The sequence below is a fragment of the Mauremys reevesii genome, linkage group 14 (genome assembly GCF_016161935.1).
Source record: "Mauremys reevesii isolate NIE-2019 linkage group 14, ASM1616193v1, whole genome shotgun sequence".
Classification (NCBI taxonomy): Eukaryota; Metazoa; Chordata; order Testudines; family Geoemydidae; genus Mauremys; species Mauremys reevesii.
In genome coordinates, this window is record NC_052636.1 from 23,557,958 (window position 1) to 23,585,385 (window position 27,428).

General features: G+C 46.3%; 1 pseudogene; it reads right to left on the reverse strand.

Moving 5' to 3' along the window:
* Positions 1 to 3,791: 3,791 nt before the first annotated feature.
* On the reverse strand, positions 3,792 to 23,824 carry LOC120381559 (annotated as a pseudogene).
* Between the last annotated feature and the right edge of the window lie 3,604 nt (positions 23,825 to 27,428).

Consider the following 27,428-nt stretch of genomic DNA (forward strand, 5'->3'; position numbering starts at 1 on the left):
AACCTTGTGTTAGATAAGAATAGAATGCAGATTGTAGCAGAAATTGCTGAGAGAAGTAAGCTATCAGAAAGGAATATGTACAAACAAAATGCAGTTGTTGCTCCTTACTGTATGTCGCAAAGGTATAAATGCTTGCCTTAATTGTTTATCTAACCGAGACCTACCTCGGGAGGAAACTCTGCCTGTCTGTACTCTCCCGAATAACTGCAGTTGCTCGAAATAAACGGCATAATATAATAACATTTAACATCCCTGTGGTGGGAAGAACATCTCAAAAGCCCAACGCTGTGGCATTTAATTTAAAAAAGGGGAACTATACAAAAATGAGGGGGTTAGTTAAACAGAAATTAAAAGGTACAGTGACTAAAGTGAAATTCCTGTAAGCTGCATGGACACTTTAACGACACAATAATAGAGGCCCAACTTAAATGTATACCCCAATTTAAGAAACACAGTAAAAGAACTAAAAAAGACCCACCGGGGCTTAACAACCATGTAAAAGAAGCAGTGAGAGACAAAAGACTTCCTTTAAAAGTGGAAATCAAATCCTAGAAAGGAGCATAAACATTGCCAAATTGTAGGTGACAAATCTGAGGAACTGTCACAGACTGAAGTGTCACTAGAGCAGGTTTTGGAATTAATTGATAAACTCAACATTAACAAGTCACCAGGACCAGATGGCATTCGCCCAAGAGTTCTGAAAGAACTCAAATGTGAAGTTGCGGAACTATTAACTATGGTTTGTAACCTGTCCTTTGAATCGCTTCGTACCCAATGACTGGAAGTTAGCTAATGTAATGCCAATATTTTAAAAGGGCTCTAGAGGTGATCCCGGCAATTACAGACCAGTAAGTCTAACATCGGTACCGGGCAAATTAGTTGAAACAATAGTAAAGAATAAAATTGTCAGACACATAGAAGAACATAAATTGTTGGGCAAAAGTCAACACGGTTTCCGTAAAGGGAAATCGTGTCTTACTAATCTATTAGAGTTCTTTGAGGGGGTCAACAAACATGTGGACAAGGGGATCCAGTGGACATAGTGTACTTAGATTTCCAGAAAGCCTTTGGCAAGGTCCCTCACCAAAGGCTCTTACATAAATTAAGTTGTCATGGGATAAAAGGGAAGGTCCTTTCATGGATTGAGAACTGGTTAAAAGACAGGGAACAAAGGGTAGGAATTAATGGTATATTCTCAGAATGGAGAGGGGTAACTAATGGTGTTCCCCAAGGGTTAGTCCTAGGACCAATCCTATTCACCTTATTCATAAACGATCTGGAGAAAGGGGTAAACATTGAGGTGGCAAAGTTTGCAGATGATACTAAACTGCTCAAGATAGTTAAGACCAAAGCAGACTGTGAAGAACTTAATAAAGATCTCACAAAACTAAGTGATTGGGCAACAAAATGGCACATGAAATTTAATGTGGATAAATGTAAAGTAATGCATATTGGAAAAAATAACTCCAATTATACATAAAATATGATCGGGACTAATTTAGTTACAACAAATCAGGAAAAAGATCTTGGAGTCATCGTGGATAGTTCTCTGAAGATGCCCACGCAGTGTACAGAGGCGGTCAAAAAAGCAAACAGGATGTTGGGAATCATTAAAAAAGGGATAGAGAATAAGACTGACTATATTATTACCCTTATATAACTCCATGGTATGCCCACATCTTGAATTCTATGTACAGATGTGGTCGTCTCATCTCAAAAAAGATATACTGGCATTAGAAAAGGTTCAGAGAAGGGCAATTAAAATGATTAGGGGTTTGGAACGGGTCCCATATGAGGGGAGATTAAAGAGGCTAGGGCTTTTCAGCTTGGAAAAGAGGAGACTAAGAGGGAATATGATAGAGGTATATAAAATCATGAGTGATGTGGAGAAAATAGATAAGGAAAAGTTATTTATTTATTCCCATAATACAAGAACTAGGGGTCACAAAATGAAAATAATAGGCAGCAGGTTTAAAACAAATAAAAGGAAGTTCTTCTTCACACAGCGCACCGTTAACCTGTGGAACTCCTTACCTGAGGAGGGTGTGAAGGCTAGGACTATAACAGGGTTTAAAAGAAAACTGGATAAATTCATGGAGGTTAAGTCCATTAATGGCTATTAGGCAGGATGGGTAAGGAATGGTGTCCCTAGCCTCTGTTTGTCAGAGGATGGAGATGGATGGCAGGAGAGAGATCACTTGATCATTGTCTGTTCGGTTCACTCCTGGCCTGCTTCTGCTCTACAACTATAATTGTCTTTTTACACCAAAATCACTAACTTGAGCACCCAAGTCCATGTACAGTCCTAGTGGATGTAAGGCACAGGTAACTTTTGCCTCAGGGTAGCTTGTTGGCATCAACCCTCTCTCCCACCTGGAGCTGATGAAATTCCTGGCTGGAGGGACACACGCTCCTACAAGTCAAAAGGAAAGGAGCTGACAGAAAAGATCACAGGACTGACCCCAAAGAAGGGTGAACTGCAAAAGTCAGAAGCAGGCAACTCATCCGGCAGAGCTGAGAGACCACAGTGAAGATGGTGCAAAGATCACTATATTGGAATTAGCAAATGTAATTTATTTTAAAACAAATCTGTGGGAAGCCCTAATAAAGGCATTTCTTACAGTTCTCTCCAATTTGGATTTACTGATATCTAATAGGGAATGACATCTGATTGAAGCTTTTCCCAAATGCAGAGCATGTGTAGGGTCACTCTCCACTGTGGATTCTACGATGTCTGACAAAGTCTGAGTGCTCAATGAAACTTTTCCCGCACTCAGAGCACGTGTAGGGTGTCTCTCATGTGTGGATTCTCTGATGTCTAATAAGGTGTGAGCGCCGACTGAAGCTTTTCTCGCACTCAGCGCACGTGTAGGGCGTCTCTCCTGTGTGGATTCTCTGATGTGTGATAAGGCTTGAGCGCCGACTGAAGCTTTTCCCGCACTCAGCGCATGTGTAGGGCGTCTCTCCTGTGTGGATTCTCTGATGTGTGATAAGGTGTGAGCGCCGACTGAAGCTTTTCCCGCACTCAGAGCATGTGTAGGGCTTCTCCCCTGCGTGGATTTTCTGATGTGTGATAAGGCTTGAGCGCCGACTGAAGCTTTTCCCGCACTCAGCGCACGTACGGGGCGTCTCTGCTGTGTGGATTCTCTGATGTGTGATAAGGCTTGAGCGCTGACTGAAGCTTTTCCTGCACTCAGAGCATGTGTAGGGCGTTTCTCCTGTGTGGATTCTCTGATGTGTGATAAGGTGTGAGCGCAGAATGAAGCTTTTCCCGCACTCAGAGCACGTGTAGGGAGTCTCCTGTGTGGATTCTCTGATGTCTGATAAGGATTGAGCGCTGAATGAAGCATTTCCCGCACTCAGCGCATGTGTAGGGCTTCTCTCCTGTGTGGATTCTCTGATGTGTGATAAGGTGTGAGTGCCGATTGAAGCTTTTCCTGCACTCAGAGCATGTGTAGGGCATCTCTCCTGTGTGGATTCGCTGATGTGCGATACGGTGTGAGCGCCGATTGAAGCTTTTCCTGCACTCGGAGCATGTGTAGGGCTTCTCCCCTGTGTGGATTCTCTGATGTATGATAAGGTTTGAGCGCAGACGGAAGCTTTTCCCACACTCAGCGCACGTATGGGGCGTCTCTCCTGTGTGAATTCTCTGATGTGTGATAAGGATTGAGCGCAGACTGAAGCTTTTCCCGCACTCAGCGCATGTGTAGGGCATCTCCCCTGTGTGGATTCTCTGATGTGTGATAAGGTGTGAGCGCACACTGAAGCTTTTCCCGCATTCAGCGCATGTAGGGCCTCTCCCCTGTGTGGATTCTCTGATGTGTGAAAAGGCTTGAGCGCCGAGTGAAGCTTTTCCCGCACTCAGAGCACGTGTAGGGCGTCTCTCCTTTGTGGATTCTCTGATGTGTGATAAGGCTTGAGCGCTGACTGAAGCTTTTCCTGCACTCAGAGCACGTGTAGGGCTTCTCCCCAGTGTGGATTCTCTGATGTGTGATAAGGTTTGAGCGCCGACTGAAGCTTTTCCTGCACTCAGCGCACGTGTAGGGCTTCTCCCCTGTGTGGATTCTCTGATGTCTGATAAGGTGTGAGCGCACACTGAAGCTTTTCCCGCATTCAGCGCATCTGTAGGGCATCTCTCCTGTGTGGATTCTCTGATGTGTGATAAGGTGTGAGCGCTGAATGAAGCTTTTCCCGCACTCAGAGCACGTGTAGGGTGTCTCCCCTGTGTGGATTCTCTGATGTCTGATAAGGATTGAGCGCTGAATGAAGCATTTCCCGCACTCAGCGCATGTGTAGGGCTTCTCTCCTGTGTGGATTCTCTGATGTGTGATAAGGTGTGAGTGCCGATTGAAGCTTTTCCTGCACTCAGAGCATGTGTAGGGCATCTCTCCTGTGTGGATTCGCTGATGTGCGATACGGTGTGAGCGCCGATTGAAGCTTTTCCTGCACTCGGAGCATGTGTAGGGCTTCTCCCCTGTGTGGATTCTCTGATGTATGATAAGGTTTGAGCGCAGACGGAAGCTTTTCCCACACTCAGCGCACGTATGGGGCGTCTCTCCTGTGTGAATTCTCTGATGTGTGATAAGGATTGAGCGCAGACTGAAGCTTTTCCCGCACTCAGCGCATGTGTAGGGCCTCTCCCCTGTGTGGATTCTCTGATGTGTGATAAGGTTTGAGCGCAGACTGAAGCTTTTCCCGCACTCAGCGCATGTGTAGGGCCTCTCCCCTGTGTGGATTCTCTGATGTGTGAACAGGCTTGAGCGCCGAGTGAAGCTTTTCCCGCACTCAGAGCACGTGTAGGGCGTCTCTCCTTTGTGGATTCTCTGATGTGTGATAAGGCTTGAGCGCTGACTGAAGCTTTTCCTGCACTCAGAGCACGTGTAGGGCTTCTCCCCAGTGTGGATTCTCTGATGTGTGATAAGGTTTGAGCGCCGACTGAAGCTTTTCCTGCACTCAGCGCACGCAGGGCTTCTCCCCTGTGTGGAGTCTCTGATGTCTGATAAGGTGTGAGCGCACACTGAAGCTTTTCCCGCACTCAGCGCATCTGTAGGGCATCTCTCCTGTGTGGATTCTCTGATGTGTGATAAGGTGTGAGCGCTGAATGAAGCTTTTCCCGCACTCAGAGCACGTGTAGGGTGTCTCCTGTGTGGATTCTCTGATGTCTGATAAGGATTGAGCGCTGAATGAAGCATTTCCCGCACTCAGCGCATGTGTAGGGCTTCTCTCCTGTGTGGATTCTCTGATGTGTGATAAGGTGTGAGTGCCGATTGAAGCTTTTCCTGCACTCAGAGCATGTGTAGGGCATCTCTCCTGTGTGGATTCGCTGATGTGCGATAAGGTGTGAGCGCCGATTGAAGCTTTTCCTGCACTCGGAGCATGTGTAGGGCTTCTCCCCTGTGTGGATTCTCTGATGTATGATAAGGTTTGAGCGCAGACGGAAGCTTTTCCCACACTCAGCGCACGTATGGGGCGTCTCTCCTGTGTGAATTCTCTGATGTGTGATAAGGCTTGAGCGCTGACTGAAGCTTTTCCCGCACTCAGCGCATTTGTAGGCCTTCTCTCCTGTGTGGATTCTCTGATGTGTGATAAGGTGTGAGCGCCGATTGAAGCTTTTCCCGCACTCAGCGCATGTGTAGGCCTTCTCTCCTGTGTGGATTCTCTGATGTGTGATAAGGTGTGAGCGCCGATTGAAGCTTTTCCCGCACTCAGCGCATGTGTAGGGCGTCTCCCCGGTGTGGATTCTATGATGTGTGATAAGGCTTGAGCACCAACTGAAGCTTTTCCCGCACTCAGTGCATGTATAGGGCATCTCCCCTGTGTGGATTCTCTGATGTGTGATAAGGTTTGAGCGCCGACTGAAGCGTTTCCCGCACTCAGAGCACGTGTAGGGTGTCTCCCTTGTGTGGATTCTCTGGTGTGTGATAAGGTTTGAGCGCAGACTGAAGCTTTTCCCGCACTCAGCGCATGTATAGGGCGTCTCCCTGTGTGGATTCTCTGATGTGTGATTAGGCTTGAGGGCTGACTGAAGCTTTTCCCGCACTCAGAGCACGTGTAAGCGTCTCCCTGTGTGGATTCTCTGATGTCTGATAAGGTGTGGCGCTGATTGAAGCTTTTCCGCACTAATGGCACATGTAGCGTCAATCTTCCAAGTAGATTCTTTTGCGTGGAATAAGGTATGAGTGGCTACTGTAGATTTCCTCTGGCCTCTGCAGAGTCTCACAGGCTTTTGTGTTTTCTGGGAGTGCACAACGCTTGGAAACATTCCCTTTGGTTCTTCCTGATAACGTCCATGTGGTGCTCCTTGCTCAGCATCTTCCTGCTGGGGTTTCTGCTCCTCATTCTCACGCACCATCCCATCGCCAGATGGGAGACAGAGAGAATCCAGACATAGGTCACTCCCTGTGCCTGAGAGAAAGGAAATCTCAGAGACAGAATTTTAAAAGGGATGAACAAACCAGAATATGTGCAGGAGAGATCAAACCGATCAGGAGCTGATTTTCCCCAGAGGAGAGGAAAGGATCAGTTTTGGTCTGCATTTCACCAGAACATGCAGGGAAAAGTGGGATTAGGTAGGGATCTGCTGCCAGTTGTTAGACAGGATAGGTGGGAAGCCATGAGTGACATCTGCCTAATTATTCCACATCTGCAGGGAACAATCCTGAACAGGGTCTTTGTAGGGCATCCCGAATGTTTCCTGTATTCACAGACAGTTTTTGACTTGCTTTAACCAAGTCCTCACCTGTGCAGGCAGCTCTTGGAAGCACTTCTTTCTCAGAACTCTGGAGGTCCAGGACCCATGGCTCTTCCCCTCGTTCCAGCTGTGAGACCACATCAGGTTTGGAATTTAGAAACCCTATGCCAGGCAAAGAAAACAAGGGAGGTCAGTGGAATTTGTGGGATACTTGTCACAAAGAATAGTCCATGGTTTTAAGCTCAGATCATTTTTAAGCAGTAACATCCCAAGACCAGCTTCCTTGGCTCAAAGTGGCAGGAGAGTTATTAATCATACGCATTACCTTAGTGCCTAAGGACCAACTAACAGTGTGTCTCCGTTTTGCTAGGCACAGTACAAATGCAGAATAGTAGATGCTCATGCTCTGAAAAATGTACAGTCTAAATAGACAAGACAGACACAGCATGGGGGAAGGGGTAGACCCCTGTTAGAATGGCGATATTCAGGCCTGCCTGCAAAGCCTATATTTTAAGAACTTAGGGGTATTTTTTTCACTTAGCTAGTTACAGGAGTATGAAAACAAAGAATCAAAATCACAGTCTGCCTGTGTCTGGGCCTTCTCTCACTAGGATAGCCTGAGGTCTTGTTCTTAGGCTAAGGCCTTTGGCTAAGCAGCAGGGGCAGCCATAAGCTGGGAAGCGAAGGGTCACATACTCACATCCCAAACCAGTCACACTGAAATAAGGTGTTAATGGGCTGTTAGGAAGACAATCCTGTCTGGATCTTAAGATGGTTAAAGAAACCTTAATTTGATAGCAGCCTGTCTGGCAAGAAATCACTTATCAATGGTTGGGGTTGTGAAACCCTCATTTCTGTATTGTTCTATCTTTATGGCCACCACTTTTACATTGTTAATCAGTCTGGTTCTCTAATTGTTTCTCTCTCCTGTATAATTAATGTTGTCAGGTGTAAGTTAATTAGGGTAGTGGTTTATAATTGGTTAGAGCAGGAGTAGGCAACCTATGGCGGCACACGAGCTGATTTTCAGTGGCACTCACACTGCCCAGGTCCTGGCCACCGGTCCAGAAGGCTCTGCATTTTTAATTAATTTTAAATGAAGCTTCTTAAACATTTTAAAAACCTTACTGACTTTACATACAATAGTTTAATTATGTATTATAGACTTATAGAAAGAGACTTTCTAAAAACGTTAAAATGTATTATTGGCACATGAAATCTTAAATTAGAGTGAATAAATGAAGACTCAGCACACCACTTCTGAAAGGTGGCCGACGCCTGGGTTAGAGAATTATGTCACAATACGTTAGAATTGGTTAGTTAAATTGCAGCACAATGATTGGTTCAGGTATAGCTGAGAATATTGCTCTATAAATGGGGTCAAAGTGGAGGGGGGAAGGAAATTGGAATAATAGAATATCAGGGTTGGACGGGACCTCAGGAGGTCATCTAGTCCCACCCCTGCTCAAAGCAGGACTAATCCCCAACTAAATCATCCCAGCCATGGCTTTGTCAAGCCTGACCTTAAAAACCTCTAAGGAAGGAGATTCCACCACCTCCGTGGGGAACCCATCCCAGCGCTTCACCACCCTCCTAGTGAAATAGTGTTTCCTAATATCCAACCTAAACCTCCCCCATTGCAACTTGAAATCATTACTCTTTGTTCTGTCATCTGCTACCACTGAGAACAGTCTAGATCCATCGTCTTTGGAACCCCCCTTCAGGTAGTTGAAAGCAGCTATCAAATCCCCCCTCATTCTTCTCTTCTGCAGACTAAACAATCCCAGTTCCCTCAGCCTCTCCTCAGAAGTCATATGCTCCAGTCCCTAACCATTTTGTTGCCCCCGCTGGATGCTTTCCAATTTTTCCACATCCTTCTTATAGTGTTGGGCCCAAAACTGGACACAGTGCTCCAGATGAGGCCCCATGAATGTCGAATGTTGGTTAGGAGGCGAACGGGAACAGGGACACAGGCAAGGCTCTGCAGCATCAGAGCTGGGAAGGGAACAGACTGTATTGGCGTATAGAGATAAGCCCGACTGGTGTGAAGGGCTTCAGAATATGTAATCTTATAGGTGTAAAATTGTACAGACTATACCATCCTGTGACATCATCAACGAAGTGCCCATTTGTGCCTGGGTAAGGGCCTGCTATAGGAGGAGGATGCAGCAAGGACTCAGGATTGGTGGCCGGGTCGCTGTGCATAGGAGATGGGGAGGTTATGTGAGGAGGGGGGGTAATGAGTGAGAGAGGGAGGTCAAGTGTTAAAATAATAATATTTGGGGCAAAAATGTATAATAAAGTGAAACTGAACAGAAACAAAACTGGAGTGGAGGCTCTAAAGCAATAAGGCTTGGGTAGGGATTCGGGGTTAAAGGTCTGGGATCCCCCACAGCTCCAGACCCCCAAACCTCTCCTCCCTCCCACTGACCCACCCACCCCACTTCCTGGGTGCCCTTCCCCCACACTTCCCTCCCCTTCTTCCCATTACTCTCAGCCAGCACCACCTCCCGGCACCTTGAGAACTTCTTGTATTTTCTCCTCGTCTCTCACAGCCTCCTACCTCCCTGCTGCTTCTTAGCTCTAACCCTGCACACACCCGCCCCATGTCCTGGCATATCTACTACCCCCCGTCTCCGTCCCTCCCACGGCTCGCTTATCCCTTCAGCCATGGGATCCTGAACGGCAACATTACATGCTCTCCTAAAAGAGCTCATCTGACTGTCACACAAGCCAGGCATGAGTCACACACCTATTTACTCAATTTAGAATTCTACAGGCAGCATATTTTCCTCTTAAAATGAGGAAAAGGCATGAAAGCGACAGTTACTAATGTAGTTATGAATGTAACCAATAAGGATACATTCACTGCAATTTAAAATGACTGACAGCACCAAAAGGCACATGTCCAAAAATGGTACTAGTGGGTGGAGATAACGCAAAAAAAGGGGGGGCAAGGAAACTTGTCAAAACTTGTATGAGGAATAAAGGTATAAAGTTATTACTGCTCAGGTTCTTCAGAGACCCCACAGCTTCTAATAACCCAGGGGACAGGACTCCTTACCCAGCGAGGTCACTGTCTCATAGTTCTCCTGCATGACATCCCTGTAGAGGGCTCTCTGAACAGGGTCCAGTAGTGCCCATTCCCCCTTGGTGAAATACACAGCCACCTCCTCGAAGGTCACCGGCCCCTGCAAGAGCAAGAGTCCAACACTCAGTAACTGCTGCCCCACTCACAGCCCCACTATTCACGGAACAGCAGCACCAGGTAAATGGAAGCTCCGGGAGGCACATGTTAACGGAGTCCCACCCCACCTTGCCTAGAACAGAAAGTCTGCATCAGAGGGTAGAAAGAGAGAAACTTTGTGTCTCCCAGCTGACAGACGGAGGCAGGGTCTTCACATTTATCTACTAGCCAGAGCTTGATATAGGAGATGGGGCTGGCTCTGGACCCTACTAATGGCTCCCTGGTAGGAAACACTCCCCAAATAAAATATAAGAAAGAAAAGGGAAGTCAGTAGTAAAGAATATTAGTTAGAACAGGAGTAGGCAACCTATGGCACGGGTGCTGAAGGCAGCACGCAAGCTGATTTTCGTGGCACTCACAATGCCGGGTCCTGGCCACCAGTCCGGGGGGCTCTGCATTTTAATTTAATTTTAAATGAAGTTTCTTAAACATTTTAAAAGCCTTATTTACTTTACATACAACAATAGTTTAGTTATATATTATAGACAGAGAAAGATCTTCTAAAAATGTTAAAATGTATTACTGGCACTCAAAACCTTAAATTAGAGTGAATAAATGAAGACTTCTGAAAGGTTGCTCACCCTGAGTTAGAAGGTCAGAATTGTAGAAAATTGGTAAGGAAGTATGACATTATTGATATAAATTGGGACCATATAGAACATGGGTTGCAACCAAGGTCCTGTAGTGGCAACAAATCTGATGTAAAGGGGATCATATGAGGTGTCTAAGACCAGGTTATGGGTTGCTGGTTATGATTATGCTGTCTGTATGTATGTATCATTTTGTAGTTGAAGTTATGAGTATTGGCTCTATCCTGTCTGTATTTCAAGCTGGTGCTGTGCTTCTGGGAGACATCGCAGACAAGCTGGTGTTAGCTCTGCCTAGCCTGCTTGATGGCCCATTAAGGACCATCAGCTACACAATTGACCCATGGAGAGAAGGCAGACACGCCTTGTGACTCAGCAAAGTATGCAGGGACTGGCCCATGTGACCCCAGACTCCATTTTGCTGTAATTTTCCACAGTAAGGACAAGGAGGTTCTTACACCTGGAAACCTATATAAGGCTGATGCCTCATCTTCATCTTTTCTTCAATCCTGCTTCTACCTCTGGAGGGACTTTGCTACAAGCTGAAGCTCTACACAAGGGACTGATGACCCATCCCAGCGGGGGATGTTCTCCAGAGACTTGATTTGAACCTGCAGTTTACTCCATCACTGCTACAAGCCTGAACTAAGAACTTTGCCATTACTGTATGTAATTGATTCAATTTAACCAATTCTAGCTCTCACCTCTACCTTTTTCCTTTTATGAATAAATCTTTAGATTGTAGATTCTAAAGGATTGGCAACAGCGTGATTTGTGGGTAAGATCTGATGTATATATTGACCTGGGTCTGGGGCTTGATTCTTTTTAATCGAAAGAACCTTTTTCTTTTATTGGGGTGTTGGTTTTCATAACCATTCCTCCCTGGGACGTGTGGCACTGGTGGTGATACTGGGAGACTGGAATGTCTAAGGAAATTGCTCGTGTGACTTGTGGTTAGCCAGTGGGGTGAAACTGAAGTCCTTTTTGTCTGGCTGGTTTGGTTTGCCTTAGAGGTGGAAAAACCACAGCCTAGGGCTGTGACTGCCCTGTTTGAGCAAGTGGTCCTGAATTGGCACTCTCAGTTGGGTCCTGCCAGAACTGCCTCGTCACAGGAAGCTATCAGAAATCAATGACCAATCAATGAAAATAAGAAGGAAGTTTTGAAAAGTATATTAATCCTAACAATGGTAGTGATAAATTACTAGACGGAAATGGCAGAATTATCAAAAATAATGCAGAAGAGGTAAAAGTGTTCAATAAGTGTTCTCTCCTGGATTTGGAGAAAAACAGATGCTGTACTCGTATCATAAGATGTTGTGACGACACTCCTTCCATTCCAACAAGAACTCACAAGGACATTAAACAGCAGCTATTACAGTTAGACATGTTTAAATAAGCAGGTCCAGATAACTTGTATCCAAGAGTTTTAAAGACCTGGTGGAGGAGCGTGGTGGACTATTAATGTTGATTGTAATTAGGACTTGGAACACTGGGGAAATTCCAGAAGACTGGAATTAAGCTAATGCTGTGCCAATACTAAAAGTGTAAAAGAGATGACCCAGCTAATTACAATAGAGTCAGTCTGATATCAATACTGAGCAAAATAATGGAGCAGTCGATACTGGATTTCGTTAATAAAGAATTAAAGGAAGGCAATATAATTAGCACCTATTAACAAAGGTTTAGAGAAAATAGATCCTATCAAACTAACTGGATATCCTTATTAGATGAGATCAAAAGTTTGGTTGCAGCTAATAGTATTGATGTAATATATCTAGACTTCTGTAAGGCATATGACTTGATTCAGGACAATATTTTGACTAAAAAACTAGAATGATACAAAATAAACACAGCATACATTAAATAGATTAAAAACTGGGATTGTAAATGGGGAACCATGGTCAAGTGGATTTATTTCTAGCGGGTTCCCACAAGGATTGCTTTTTGCCCGTGTGCTATTTAACATTCTTATCAATGACCTAGAACAGAATATAAAATCATCACGGATAAAGTTTGCAGTATCACAAAGATTGCGGGTGGTGGTAACTAATGAAGTGGCAGTAGATTCAGGCTACAGCACTGGGAGTCTGGGAGGGTTATTTCCTGTTCCACAAGAGGAGAAGTTCCATTCCCAAATTCCATGCCTTGAAATTAGGCCCTATCTGACACTACACCCCATATTCAGCATAGTGGTATGGTTATAATATGATTAGGACATAATTATGATGCATTTTGTGCAAGATGCGTCATGTGCTGAATATTATTATCCTATTTGTGTGCATGGATCATGTTTGTATTTGAAGTTATGGATATTGACTCTGTAGCTGTATTTCAAATGTGCTTACTCTGGGTAACACCCACAACGAGCCTTTCAGGTACAACAATGAAGAGGCCAGACAGTGCTGATGGCTTATCAACAAAGACAATGGACCATGGAAGAGCTTAGCCTTCCTGTGATTGTTTCAGCCAGCCTATGAGTCATGGCTACTATGACTCAGCAGGACACGCTAGGACATGTGACTAGACCACATGACAATGAACTCCATTTTGGTACCTGTATTTTTCCACAAACTGGACTGGGAACTGAGTTTGGAACAAATGGTTCCTGCCATATGGAAAAGCTACATAAGGTGGCGTGTGACATCATCTCTTGGCCTCATTCCCCGCACAAGAGAACTCCTGGAAACACCTGAGGAACAAAGACTGAACTGGGGGAACTGCTGCTCCCAGGGTAAAGGGATTTCTAGCTTGTGTATGGAAACTTGGGGGACTGCTTGTAGCATCAGTCAGGGTGAGAAATTGCTAATTCAAATTCTATCCATCTAGTATGTTAGGCTTAGTTTGAGTTTTTGGTTATCTGCTAAGTAATCAGCTTTGATCTGTTTGCTATCACTTAGAATTGTTGGGATACGTTAGGGTTCAGTAAAACAGCTGGGAAGCTGCTAATGTGCTGACATGCATTGGGGACAAAGGCATAAGCAGGCAGGAATTCTTTGCTTAACAAATAAGTTGCCATATTTTTCCTCTCTCTGTTGCTTGTAATAATTGACATTGATGCAGCTGCATAAGAAATGTAGTTGCTGGAATAAATGTCCTTTGTGTGAAAGAAAGTAAAAGAAATGTTATCTCCCCCTCCCTTCCTTTCCCAGCTACATAAACAAGCCCTGGCTTATGGCCCCTTCCTCCCTCCCCGAGAACTGCTCATTGACCCTTCCTCCATACCCCGAGAACTGCTGTTTAGGGAAATTTGTGGCAACACGTTATTGCAAAGAACGGTATTTTCAAGGTAAAAATGCCTCTATGATATGTGTAATACTGTGATAGTGGATAGGGGTGGGTATACTAATTGTATGAGTGTTTACTACTTAATGAGGGGTTTTGAGGTGTTGTAACGGATGTAGGTGTTTACATACAAACTCAGATAAAAGGCGGGTGATGTAACTAATCCAGTGCTTACTCGATAGTTGGGTCAAGGGGAACAAGTAACACAATAAAGAAGCCTGTATTCATATCCGCCTCTGGATCAACCGGCTCCTTTTTTGTTCTAACAATAATTACTTAAAATCTACCTTTCTGCCATTAATAAACTTGTTTTATGCTTTATCTTAATCAGTGCATTTTGAATGAAGTGTTTGGGAAAAAGCTGAGCTTGGTTAGCAGAGGCTTGTTGTGCACATCTTTCCCATATCGAGGAAGGCGAACTATATTAATGAGCTTACATTATACAGATCCCTGTGCACTATAAGATGGTATAATTCTAAATTTATACTACAGCAGGTGTGCAAGGTTGGGAGCTGGGAAATTGGCTGTTGTTGTCTATCTGTCCTTGAGCGGCTTAGGTAAAGCACTCAGGTAGCTTAGTTGGATGCATGGCGCCACCTGCTGTCGTGTTGGGTGATAACAGGCCCTGGAGAGGCTGGCTGAATCTCCAGCAAAGCAGTGTGAGAAGGGCCAGCCCAGCTTGAGGTTAGAGGCGCAGCGGTTCCCAGAACCATCCCAGACTGCACCCCAGGGTGACAACCCATCACACCCTAAATTACATAAGTTTCAGCAGATTTGTCACATCCTGTCCCCTCCCTTTCTCCACCCGAGATATTTCCTGCCTCCCACCACCTCCAGCAGCTCCTATCCTCCTATGCATTTACTGCTCCTCTCCCTCCAAGCAGAACCCACCACCAGCTCCCTGGTAATCCCTTACCTGAGCCAGCTCCATTGCAGCCATTTCCTTCCCTTTGGGAGGATGAAATGATCTGGAGCAAAACGTGGACGTTAATCTGTAGCCTGCCAGGACGAGAAGGGCAATGTGAGAGAATGCAGAGGGGGCTTTTGTCCATTCCACATGCTGATTCCCCCCCTGATTTTTCCCTGCTAATGGACACTCTAGGTTCTGCCACACTGTGAAGCACAGAGTGACCTTATTCCAGTACAGGCCTAGCCCCCTCCCACCATGGTGTAACCCTCTGAGACACAGTGAAACCCTCCCAGTAACATCCTCTGTTATACTTACCAAGTTTGCAGACAATACCAAGCTGGGAGGGGTTGCAAGTGCTTTAGAGGATAGACCAGGGAGGGAGAGCTCAGTGGTTTGAGCATCGGCCTGCTAAACCCAAGGCTGAGAGTTCAATCCTTGAGGGGGCCATTTAGGGATTTGGGGAAAAAATCCATCTGGGGATTTGTCCTGCTTTGAGCAGGGGATTGGACTAGATACCTCCTATGGTCCCTTCCAACCCTGATCTTCTATGATTAAAATTCAAAATGATCTGGAGAAAAGGCCTGAAGTAAATAGGATGAAATTAAATTAGGACAAATGCAAAGTGCTTCATTTAGGAAGGAACAATCAGGTGCACACGTACAAAATGGGAAATTCCTGCCCAGGAAGGAGCACTGCGGAAAGGGAGCTGGGGGCCATAGTGGATCACAAGCTAAGTATAAGTCAACAGTGCAAACGGGCAAACATCATTCTGGAATGTATTTGAGGGAGTACTGTAAGCAAGACACAAGCAGTAATTCTTCCACTCCACTTTGTGCGGATTAGGCCACAACTGGAGAACTGTGTCCATTTGTGGGTGCCACATATGAGGAAAGATGTGGACAAATTGGAGAAAGTCAGAGAAGAACAACAAAAATGATTAAAGGTCTAGAAAACATTACCTATGAGGGAAGATTGAAAAAATTGGGTTTGTTTAGTCTGGAGTAGAGAGGACATGATAATAGTTTTCAAGTACATAAAAGGTTGTTACAGGGATGTGGAAGAAAAAATTGTTCTTAACCTCTGAGGATAGGAGATGTAGTAATGGCCTTAAATTGCAGCAAGGGCAATTTAGGATGGAGATTAGGAAGAAACTTCCTGTCAGAGTGGTTAAACTCCAGAACAAATAGCGTAGGGAAGTTGTGGAATCTCCATCATTGGGGATTTTTAAGAGGAGGCTGGACAAACACCTCAGGGATGGTCTAGATAATACTGAGTCCTGCCTTGAGTGCAGGGGACTGGCCTAGGTGACCTTCCAAAGTCCCTTCCAGTTCTATGATTCTATGAACCAAAGGCCAGTGAAGAGCAGAATCAAAGGAGTCACTCTGGGAGATTCTCCTGTCACTGTCCCCAAGGCAGCTCTTTCAGGTTAACTAAGTTGTTTGAAGCTTTAGCCTTTGTAGAGTCTCTCCTGGGAGTGCCCCTTTCATGGGCTGGGCCTAGTTTTAGCCTTTGGGAAGCGTGACCCCAGGGGCTCTGAGACGGGGCCTTCTTGCCTCAGCACATCTTGTTTCTTTCTGTGGCTCCCCAGTGAGTCCAAATGAGTAGATACTCCTGATAGAGACTGTGAACATAAGAAGGGCCCACTGCATCAGAGCAATGGTCCATCTGGCTCAGTGGCTAATGCCAGGTGCTTCAGAGGGAAAGAACAGAACAGGTAACCATCAAGTGATCCATCCCGTCAACCATTCCCAGCTTCTGGCAAACAGAGGCTAGAGACACCATTCCTGCCCAGCCTGCCTGTGACACTGGCAGATGAGATGTTAGCTCTTACACAAGCCTCTATGTCTTAACTGAACATGGACAAACGCACAGTGGAATGAGTCTGACTCACCTGTGTTAGTATTGTTAAAACAGGTATTAGGATTATAAGAACATGTTTAGACTTCGTTAAATGCTTGTGAGTTGCTGCCTGAGTTAACATCTGACTAGCTCCATTGTGAGTCTCTGTGGCTCTGTAAATCACCAGACAGGAGAGAGACTTTACCTAGGTGAAGTGTTGATTGGCAACAGAATGCATTACACCCTGCCTGGCAGGAAAGGTCCATCCACACCAGAGAGACTATTATGGGACGTTAAAGAAGACACAAGGCTGTTGTTGTGCTCTTGATTTCCCATTAGCTGAGCTGGCAGCTCAGAGCACATGGCAGGAAGGGGATGAAAAACCCACACAGAAGGAACGGATTATCTGTATGCTGCTTGGACTCTGGGGGGCAAAGTTTTTACGCATCAGGAAGAGATCCCCAGCTGATTAGCCGGGGTTAGTCCTAAGGAAGATATAGAGCTTGCTTATTACAGAAGCTTCTATTGCCTTTGAAATCTAAGACTGCAACTCGTCTGCATCTATAGGATTACCTGCTTTAACTTCGTAAACAACTCAGGGAAAGAGAGATCAGGAGGGACCTGCTGCCAGTTGTCAGTCAGAATAGGAGGAAGCCATGAGTGACATCTGCCATAATGATTCCACATCTGCAGGAACAATCCTGAACTTGGAGAGCTCATAGGGTCTTTGTAGGGCATCCCAAATGTTTCCTGCATTCCCACACAGTTGTTGAGTTGGTTTAACCAATTCTTCACCTGTGCAGGCAGCTCTTGGAAGCACTTCTTTCTCAGAGCCCTGGAGGTCTGGGACCCACGGCTCTTCCCCTCGTTCCAGCTGCAAGATCACATCAGGTTTGGAATTTGGAAACCTTACTGCAGGCAAAGAAAACAAGGGAGGTCAGTGGAATTTGTGGGATACTTGTCACAAAGAATATTCTATGGTTTTAACCCCCAGCTCATTTTTAAGCAGTAACATCCCAAGGCCAGCTTCCTTGGCTCCAAGAGGCAGGAGAGTTATTATAATAAATCATATTCATTACCTTAGTGCCTAAGGACCAACTAACAGTGGGTCCCCATTGTGCTAGGACAAGTACAAACCCAGAACAGTAGCTGGGCCATGCCCTGAAGAATTTACAATCTAAATACGCAAGACAGACACAGAATGGGGGAAGGGGTAGAACCCACTGTTAGGTGTATTTTTATCACTTAGCTAGTTACAGGGTGTAGATGAGCAGACTCACCCCTGCGGTGCCTTCTGCTGGTGACTCCTGGGAATTAGCTCATTCTAGCTCTGGAGCGCCTTCTGCAGGCCGGTGATCCACCTGTCCTCTGGCCCCCCTGCCCCTCCCTGGACCCGGTGTCCCTTTATTTGGGGTGCTATCCACTGGCAGAACCCGACCAATCTGGGTCTCCCCTCCCAGGGGAACCCCCAAGCCACTATCCCCACTTTGCCTCAGTTACTGCCTAGTCTCCATCTAGCCCCCGTTCACTGGGGCAGGCTGCAGTGTCAGCCACTCACCACAGGCAAAGGGGTTTGGACCTGCTGCCTTTGCCTACCCCTAGGCTGCCTCTGCAACCCCCAGTACCTGTTGGCTTTGTGCTAGGCCGCAGCCTGGGGCTTTCCAGGCAGGAGCTCCCCAGCTTCTCTGCCTTTCCCCAGCCCTGCTCCACTCAGGTACCCTGTGTCCAGCTCCCTGCAGCCAGGCCCTTCTTCCTCTACAGGCAGAGGGAGACTCTTGTCTGCCCCGGCTTGTGTGTCTTTCTAGGGCCAGCTGAGTCTGTCTGGGGCATGGCCCCAGCTGCAGCCACTTCCCCCAATCACCTCAGCCTAAAGGCTGCTTTCTCCAGCCACAGCCCCCTCCCAGGGCTGTTTTTAATCCTTCAGGGCAGGAGAAAGGGACCAGCCTGCTACACAGGGGTATAAAAACAAAGAATCAAAATCTCAGTCTGCGTGTGTCTAGGCCTTCTCGCACTAGGATCATCTGAGGCCTTGTTCTTAGGCTAAGGCCTTTGGCTAAGCAGCAGGGACAGCCATCAGCTGGGAAGCGAAGTGTCACATCCTCACATCCCAAACCAGTCACACTGAAATAAGGTGCTACTGGGCTGTTAGGAAGATGATCCTGTCCTGATAGTGCCCATCACCACCAGATAAAGAAACAGATCTTAAGATGGTTAATGAAAACTTAGTTTGACAGCAGCCTGTCTGGCAAGAAATCACTTCTCAATGGTTGTGGTTGTGAAACCCTCATTTCTGTATTGTTTTATCTTTATGGCCACCACTTTTACAATGTTAATCAGTCTGGTTCTCTAATTGTTTCTATCTGCTGTATAATTAATTTTGCTAGGTGTAAGTTAATGAGGGTGGTGGGATACAATTGGTTAGAGAATTATGTTTCAATGTGTTAGGATTGGTTAGTTAAATTTCAGTACAATGATTGGTTAAGCAAAGGTACAGCTGAGCATATTACTATATAAACTGAGTCAAACAGGAGGGGGAACAGGAACAGGGAACGGGGACACAGGCAAGGCTCTGTGGTGTCAGAGTGGGTAAGGGGGATACGCCGCCGAAGACCCCAGGCCCCCTGGGTGACAATCATTCCCTTGTCTCTGTCGGGTATTCCATTGATGTAGGTTACTCCCAGCCAGTCCTTAATGACCCATTCATATCACCCCATGACAGCTACGTGACAAAACACCTCACGTCTCCCACTCTTTAGAATCATAGCAATACCAATCACAGCAGGAAACTGAGGTGTGTATTGGCATCATACAAGTATCATCAAAAGTCCCACCTCTGTCTCAGACACACACACACTGCTCACAGCCCCTGGAGAGAAAGCAACACACAGGAACTGGACGTTAGTCCAGCGAACACAGTGGAGGACAAGCTGCAATCCTCACACTCTGGTCAAAAAGGAGAGGCAGGTGGGTCCCTGCCCATAGAGAGGGGCTGGCTGGAGGCCTGATACCTGAGGGGCCATTCTGTGAGCAGACCATGGAGGCAGGTCAAGGCTTCGCTACCCCAGAACTGTGACATCGCAAAGCACATTTTGGGAATCAGGAAATCTAGTGACTCAGGGGTAATGGGAGGGAGAATTAAACTCCCCAGTGGGAGGAGAAGGCTGGGGAATTACACACTAACATTCAGGAGCAACAGCCTCTAATTCTTCCCGAAAGGAGAAGGTCAGAAACAAGAACTGGGCCACGCAGCCTCAGGAGGGACAGGCTCAGAGATCCAAGGAGCCTGGAGGAGACAGCTCGTGGCTGCTGCAGATGGGGAGAGGGGGGACAAGACTCTCTCCAAACTCTCACTCTTCTTGACCCCGACCTGATTTTACGATCTATGACCCAGTCTCACATCTTGTGGGCAATTTCATACTCGCTAGAGGTAACATGTCATGATCAGAGAATTGCTTATTAGCTTGGACCATGCGTGGAGGGCAAGAAGGTGAACACAGATAAATGGGTTATTAAGGGCAGGTCGACACTACAGCCGGGATTGACACTCTGAGATCGATCTAGCCGTGGTTGATTTATCGGGTCTAGTAAAGACCTGCCAAATCAACTGCAGATCGACTGCAAGTCGGTCTCCAGTTCTCTGCTCCAGACTCTACCCATGAAGGTCTCCCGTGTACCCCCCTCAGTGCACACACTGCTGTAACTCGACCTAAGCTACGTCCACTCCAGCTATGTCATTCATGTAGCTGGAGTTGCGCAGCGCAGGTCGACAGACATGATAGTGTAAACATAGCCTAAGCTTGCTACAGTTCAGGGCCTTAGATTAAGCTGAGGCTGTGTGAGAGTGGTTATGCTGAAGCCTGGGATTTACCTGAGGTTTGGGTAGGGATTCAGGGTTAAAGGTCTGGGATCCCCCACAGCTCTAGATCCCCAAACCTCTCCTCCCGCCCACTGACCCACCCAGCCCACTTCCTGGGTGCCCTTCCCCCACACTCCCCTCCCCTTCTTCCCATTACTCTCAGCCGTCACCACCTCCCAGCACCTTGGGAGCTTCTTGTGTTCCCGCCTCGTGGCTCACAACCTCCTCCTCTCTGCTGATTCTTAGCTCTAACCCTGCACACACACCCCATGTCCTGGCACCCCAGAATTATGTACTCCCCCCCTTCTGCTCCTCTACCACAGCTCTGTTCTCCCTTCACCTGAATGGCAACATTATGTGCTCTCCTATCAAAAGAGGAACTCATCTGACTGCCACACAAGCCATGAATGAATCACACACCTATTTATTTAATTTAGAATTCTACAGGAGGCATATTTTCCTATTAAAATGAGGAAAAGGCATGAAAGCTGCAGTTACTAATGTAGTTGCTAATGTAGCCAAAAGGATACATTCAATGCAATTTTAAAATGACTGACGGCACCAAAAAGGCACATGTCCAAAAATGATACTAGTGGGTGGGAGATAAGGCAAAAAAAATGGGGGGCAAGGAAACTTGTCAAAACTTGTATGAAGAATAAAGGTATAAAGTTATTACTACTCAGGTTCTTCAGAGACCCCACAGCTTCTAATACCCCAGGGGACAGGACTTCTTACCCAGCGAGGTCACCGTCTCATAGTTCTCCTGCATGACATCCCAGTAGAGGGCTCTCTGAACAGGGTCCAGCAGAGCCCATTCCTCCCTGGTGAAATGCACAGCCACCTCCTCGAAGGTCACCGGCCCCTGAAAGAGAAAGAGTCCAACACTCAGTACCTGCTGCCCCACTCACAACCCCACTATTCACGGAACAGCAGCACCAGGAAATGGAAGCTCGGGAGGCACATGTTAACAGAGTCCCACCCCACCTTGCTTAGAGCAGCCAGGAGGCATCAGAGGGTAGAAAGAGAGAACCTTTGTGTCTCCCAGTTGACAGACGGAGGCAGAGTCTTCACATTTATCATATAGCTACTAGCCAGAGCTTAATATAGGAGATGGAGCTGTCTCTGGACCCTGCTGGTAGCTCCTGGTAGGAATCCCAACACTCTTTAAATAAAATATATGGAAGAAAGGGAAGTCAATAGTAAAGACTATAAGTTAGACGGTCAGAATTGTAGAAAATTGTTAAGGGAAGTTATCAGAAATCAATGATCAACCAATGAAAATAAGAAGGAAGTTTTAAGAAGTACAAAATTAATCCTAACAGTGGTAGTGGTACATTACTAGATGGAAATGGCAGAATTATCAACAATCATGCAGAAGAGGTAAAGCTATTCAATAAATATTTCTCTCCTGGATTTGGAGAAAAACAGATGATGTAACTCATATCATAAGATGTTGACGCTGACAGTCTTTCCATTCCAACAATAACTCACGAGGACATTAAACAGCAGCTATTAAAGGTTAGATGTGTTTAAATCAGTGAGTCCAGATAACTAGAGTTCTGAAAGACCTGCTGGAGGAGCGTGGTGGACTGTTAATGTTGATTTTAATTAGGACTTGGAACACTTGGGAAATTCCAGAAGACTGGAATAAAGCTAATGCTGTGCCAATATTTAAAAACTATAAAAGAGATGATGCAGCTAATTACAAGAGTGTTAGTCTGAAATCGATACTGGGCAAGAGAATGGAGCAGCCGATACTGGATTTCATTAATAAAGAATTAAAGGAGGGTAATATGATTAGTACCAATTAAAGGTGTAGACACAATAGATCCTATCAAACTAACTGGATATCCTTATTGGATGAGATCAAACGTTTGGTTGCAGCTAATAGTACTGATGTAATATACGTAGGCATATCAGTTGGTTCAGCACAATATTTTGAATAGAAAGGTACAAAATACACACGGCATACATTAAATAGATTAAAAACTGGGATTGTAAATAGGGAACCATGGTGGAATGGATTTCTTTCTAGCAGGTTCCCGGAAGGATTGGATCTTAGCCCTGTGCTATTTAACATTCTTATCAATGACCTAGAAGAAAATATAAAATCATCACTGATAAAGTTTGTAGTTGCCACAAAGATTGGGGGTGGGGGAACTAATGCAGTGTCAGTAGGTTCAGGTTTCAGCACCAGGAGTCTGGGAAAGTTTCCCAGCCCTGACTGGAGGGTTATTTCCTGTTCCACAAAGACGGGAAGTTCCATTCCCAACTCCTGTGCCTTAAAATTAGGCCCTATCTCACACTACACCCCCATATTCAACATAGTGGCAGAATTATAATATGATTAGGACATAATTATGAGGCATTTTGTACAAGATGAGTTGTGCGGTGTCATTGGAAAAGTTTATGATTTGCTGAATATGATTATCCTACTTTTGTGCATGGATCATGTTTGTATCTGAAGTTATGGATATTGACTCTGTATCTGTCTTTCAAATGTGCTTACTCTGGGTAACACCCACAACAAGCCTTTCAGGTAGAACAATGAAGAAGCCAGACAGTGCTGATGGCTCATCAACAAAGACAATGGACTGTGGAATCGCTTAGCCTTCCTGTGAATGTTTCAGCCAGCCTATGAGTCATGGCTACTATGACTCAGCAGGGCACTCTAGGGAATGTGACCAGACCACATGACAATTAACTTCATTTTGGTACCTGTATTTTTCCACAAACTGGACTGGGAACTGAGTTTGGAACAAATGGTTCCTGCCATATGGAAAAGCTACATAAGGTGGGGGGGGGGGGGTGTCATCATCTCTTGGCCTCATTCTCCACACAAGAGAACTCCTGGAAGCACCTGAGGAACAAAGACTGAACTGGGGGATGTGCTGCTCCCAGGGTAAAGGGATTTCTAGCTTGTGTATGGAAACTTGGGGGGCTGCTTGTATCATCAGTCAGGGTGAGAAACTGCTAATTCAAATTCTATCCATCCAATATGTTAAGCTTGGTTTGAGTTTTTGGTTACTTGCTAAGTAATCTGCTTTGATCTGTTTGCTAACACATATTGCTGGGAAATTGGCTGTTTTCTTCTATCTGTCCTTGAGTGGCTCAGGTAAAGCACTCAAGTAGCTTAGTTGGATGCATTGTGCCACCTGCTGTCCTACTGGGTGATAACAAGGCTGAATCTCCAGCAAAGCCGTGTGAGAAGGGCCAGCCCAGCTTGAGGGTTAGAGGGCACAGCAGTTCCCAGAAGCCCCCCAGACTGCACCCCAGGGTGACAACCCATCACACCTTAGAGTACACAAGACTCGGCAGGTTTGTCACATTCTGTCCCCTCCTTTCTCCTCCAAGCAGAACCCACCACCAGCTCCTGAGAATCCCTTACCTGAGCCAGCTCCATGGCAGCCATGCCCGTCCCCCAGAGAGGATGGGATGATCTGGAGCAAAACATGGACGTTATTCTGTAGCCTGCTGGGGTGAAAAGGGCAAGGTGTAAGAATTCAGACGGGGCTTTTGTCCATTCCACAAGCTGATTCCCCCCAGCATTTTCCCCTGCTAATGGACATTCTAGGTTCTGCCACACTGTGAAACACAGAGTGACCGTATCCCAGTCCTGGCCTTGCCCTCCCACCAGGGTGTAACCCTCTGAGACATGGTGAAACCCTCCCAGCAGTAGAATCGCTGTCTTACACTTATCAAGTTTACGGGTGATCCCAAACTGGGAGGGTTGCAAGTACTTTGGAGGATAGAACTGAAATTCAAAATCATCTGGACAAACTGGAGAAATGGTCTGAAGTAAATAGGATGAAATTCAATAAGGACAAATCCAAAGTGCTTCATTTAGGTAGGAACAGTCAGTTGCACACATACAAAATGGGAAATAACTGCCTAGGAAGGAGCGCTGTGGAAAGGGATCTGGGGGTCATAGTGGATCACAAGTTAAATATGAGTCAACAGTGTTGCAAAAAAAGCAAGTATCATTTTGGGATGTATTAGCAGGAGTATTGTAAACAAGACACGAGAAGTAATTCTTCTGCTCTACTCCGCACTGATTAGGCCTCAACTGGAGTAGCGTGTCCAGTTCTGGGTGTCACATTTCAGGAAAGATGTGGACAAATTGGAGACAGTCCAGAGAAGAGCAACAAAAATGATTAAAGGTCTAGAAAACAAGACCTATGAGGGAAGATTGAAAAAAACTGGGGAAGACTCAGAGGGGATGATCACAGTTTTCAAGTACATAAAAGATTGTTACAAACATGCCAGAGAAAAATTGTTCTTCTTAACCTCTGAGGATAGGACAAGAAGCAATGGACTTAAATTACAGCAAGGGCGGTTTAGGATGGAGATTAGGAAAAAAACTCCCTAACTGTCAGAGTGGTTAAGCACTGGAATAAATTGTCTCGGGAGGTTGTGGAATCTCCATCACTGGGGATATTTAAAAGCAGGCTGGACAAACACCTGTCAGGGATTGTCTAGATAATACTGAGTCCTGCCTTGAGTGCAGGGGACTGGCCTAGATGACCTCTCGAGGTCCCTTCCAGTTCTATAATTCTAAGAACCAAAGGCCAGAGAAGAGCAGAATCAAAGGAGTCACTTTGGGGGATTCTCCCTGTCACTGTCCCCAAGGCAGCTCTCTCAGGGTAACTAAGTTGTCTGATGCTCCAGCCTTTATCCAGTCTCTCCTGGCAGTGCCCCTTTCATGGGCTGGGCCTAGTTTTAGCCTTTGGCAAGCGTGACCCCGGGGGCGCTGAGACTGGGCCTTCTTGCCTCAGCACATCTTGCTCCTTTCTGTGGCTCCCCAGCAAGTCCCAATGAGTAGATACTCCTCATACAGACTGTGAACATAAGAGCTGCCCACTGCGTCAGACCAATGGTCCATCTAGCTCAGTGGCCAAGGCCAGGAGCTTCAGAGGGAATGACCAGAACAGGGAATCATCAAGTGATCCATCCCGTCACCCATTCCTAGCTTCTGGCAAACAGAGGCTAGAGACACCATCCCTGCCCAGCCTGCCTGTGACACTGCCAGATGAGGTGTTAGCTCTTGCAAAAGCCCCCATGTCTTCACTGAACAGGGACAAACGCATCGCTGGAATCAGTCTGACTCACCTGTGTTAGTATTAGGTATTAGGATTATAAGAATGTGTTTACACTTTATTGAATGCTTGTGAGTTGCTGCCTGGGTTAACATCTGACTAGTTGCATTGGGAGCCTCTGTGGCTCTGTAAATCACCAGACAGGAGAGAGACTTTACCTAAGTGAAGTGCTGATTGGCAACCAGAATGCATTACACCCTGCCTGGCAGGAAAGGTCCATCCACACCAGATAGACTATTATGGGACGTTAAAGACGACAAAAGACTGTTGTTGTGCTCTTGACTTCCCAGTAGCTGAGTTTCCAGCTCAGAGCACATGGCAGGAAGGGATGAAAACCCCACACAGAAGGAACTGATGATCTCTATGTTGCTTAGACTCTGGGGGCAAAGTTTCTAGGCATAAGCACGAGATCCCCAGCTGCTTAGCCGGGTTAGTCCTAAAGAATATGCAGAGCTTGCTTATTATAGAAGCTTCTATAACCTTTGAAATCTAAGACTGCAACTCGTCTGCATCTATAGGATTACCTGCTTTAACTTTGTAAACAACTCTCCTTTCCTTTTAAATAAGTCTTAATACAGGTTATGACAGGACTGGCTACAAGTGTTGTCTTTGTTGTGAGATCTAAGATTCAATTGACCTCAGTAAGTGACTGGTCCTTTGGCATGAGGTCAGGCTTGACAAAGCCCTGGCTGGGATGATTTAGTTGAGGATTGGTCCTGTTGGTGTCACTAGGCATAGATAACTCAGGAGAATGGCTCTGGGCCTATGTGAACCAAAGTACCTCTATGTGAAGTGCTGCTGTTAGCCTTACTAAACTTTTGTAACCTCTTGTGCTATGTGCTGACTGCTAGCAGCTGCAAGGCCAGTTGGTACTAAATGCAGCCAATACTAGATAAGATAGGCGGAAAGCAGATGCTGTAATTAAAGTTATATGCAGGAGAAAGTAGCCCCCACAGTGGAAAAGTACAGATAAAGAAAAACAAGGGGTATAAATGCTGGGACCCCGCCTGCGTGTGGGTGTGTAGGATTTGAGATTGCTATTTCTCCCTTGCACCTTATTTGGGCTCAAATAAACTTGGTTTGCTTCTCCATCCTGGTGTGTTAATTAGTGCGATGCACACCGGGCAACAAACCCGCTGTTGCCTCCCTCGGGCCGTCTGGGCCGGCAACAGTCCTGCTTTGAGCAGGGGGTTGGACTAGATACCTCCTGAGGTTCCTTCCAACCCTGAGATTCTATGATTCTATGACTGGCAGTAACCTGAACATTGCTGTGATTCATGGGGTAAGGCAGTGGTTCTCAACTAGGGGTCCTGGGCCGCTGGGGCCGCTAGCAGGTTTCAGGGCAGGGGCCAAGCAAGGGCAGCATTAGACTCACTGAGGCCCAGGGCAGAAAGCTCCAGTCCCAGCGCATGGGGCTGAAGTCCAGGGCCCTGAGCCCCACCACCCGGGGCTGAAGCCAAAGCCTGAGTAATGTAGATTTGTGGGGCCCCTGTGGCATGGTGCCCCGAGAGAGGAAGAAAGTGCCCTGAGGACACAGCCAGAGGGCTGAGCCCTGACACACGACTGGCTCAGAGGGTCTCTGCAGTCAGGAAGGGCTCGCAGCGAGGGAAGCCTGGCAACTGATGGTTGGAGGGGTGAAGAGGTTTGGGGTACGGCGGGGGAAGAAGCGTCTGGAACTGGATAACCTGGGGCTGGGCAGTCTCCATAGGGGACACTTGCTCCTCCTGTGCCCTTTCCACACCCTCTTGCGAGGCGAGAATGACCACCCTGTCCCCACCCCCAGTGGCAGCCATGTCTCAGGGCTCTCCCCAGTTGCACCCACTAACTCTCCTCCCATTTGGGGTATAGCTCGGGGAACAAATTACCACCAAGATGAACCCAGCTGGCTGCTGCCTGTTCTGGTGCCACAGGGGCCTCTGG